Source organism: Arachis duranensis, chromosome 10 (genome assembly GCF_000817695.3).
Source record: "Arachis duranensis cultivar V14167 chromosome 10, aradu.V14167.gnm2.J7QH, whole genome shotgun sequence".
In the NCBI taxonomy this organism is placed as follows: Eukaryota; Viridiplantae; Streptophyta; class Magnoliopsida; order Fabales; family Fabaceae; genus Arachis; species Arachis duranensis.
In genome coordinates, this window is record NC_029781.3 from 98859250 (window position 1) to 98860866 (window position 1617).

The window sequence follows — 1617 nt, forward strand, 5'->3', positions numbered from 1 at the left end:
CATATATAAACGTAAATTATAAACTGTTACACCCAATGCAAGTCTAATAATACACCCGAGGTTGAATAAAATATACACCCAACTGTCTGTGCTGTATTGAAAATGAATGAATTACATGTACTAAAATATGAAAAAAAACATCAACTGAAATATATCGCCCATAACCTGTGAATTTTTACAGCTTTTGTTCTATATGTATCTATATATGTGTCTATATGTAAATTGTCAATTAACAAAAATACACCCAAAAGAAACAGAGCTTTTACACCCATACTCCCCAGAACTATACACCCAAAGAGTTATCCCCTGCTGCTGGTACCCTGAACTGATAATTTATAACTTGTCCCTGATATTGGCTGCAATTTGAATGCGCTGCTGATGCAGCATCAAACAGGTTTATCTGAATATAACACTCCCGCATTAGCTAAACTATTAACTAGAAAAATAAACTCAATCGCCACAAATTTAAAGAACATTACATTTACCTCGCTTAAAACTTTCGTCTTCTTCTTCTTTGTGACATTTGCAATCTGTTTCTCGAGCTTTGAACCTAGCCTGTTTTTTGGACGTCCTCTTGTTCGAATCCTTGGCGGGCTTTGAAGCTCGTTAACGGATTCCAAGTTGGCGTCTTCGTGGGATAAAGAAGATGTCCCCTTCCTTTTGGCTTTTAATGCTTCCATCTCAGCCATGACGTTATCGTACACACGGTGCAGAATTGCAGTCAGCTCCTCCGATTCGGAGGCAAATTCGCAAATATTTTGCGAACGAAAAACCAATTGGTCGAACCTCTTGCTTCTTGGCTCCATTAGTGGCTCTTCGTGGCTGCTCTTGATGTGTGTGTGTCGCCTCTTTACCTTCTTGCTCCATCGTTCCAGTATGTATCTAGGGGACACTTGGCTTACTTGTTCGAAGCTTAACACGCTTAGTGCATGACGGCACAGTATCTCTCTCGACTCGAATAATAAGCATTGGCATTTTACCTCGGCTGCAACTGAGTCGTAGGTAACCGCGAACTTGTCGAATATTGAGCTGGAAACTTGTTCTCTGACTTCGTATACTGAATAGCCTAGAGCGGAATTCTTTAATCTGGTGATGCAATTCGCCTTTCCTCTGAATTGGGCTTGGACTTCCCTAAACTTTGCGTGGGTGTACGCATCTTGAAACTGAGCTTCGATGGAGGATTTGGTTGCACACGGTATGACCGTATGAAAATCTGCAGCATCTGATTCTCTCTTTGCTTGCTCCCTGCTTCCGAGGCAATTATCGTACTGTTTGACGAACTGAATGAGCGAGCTGTTCCGGGTGATGTACTTGTTAAAAAATGAATGCATGCTCTCGCTCCTTTGTGTGCTTCTCATCCCTGCCCAGAAGTGGTGGTCCAGATAGATAGGAACCCATATGTGACGGTCTTCATACAGATCTGCATAATACACCCAAACACACACAGTAAAATACACCCGAGAGACAGTACAATTTACACCTCTGCTGCAGAATTTAAAAACACATTACCTGAGAGCCACTTGTTGTCCGCAAGACCAAAATTCACCAGAAAATCGTTCCAATTCCTATCGAATGAGTCTTTGCTGTGAGAGTTCCAAACAACATGGCTCATTTCTT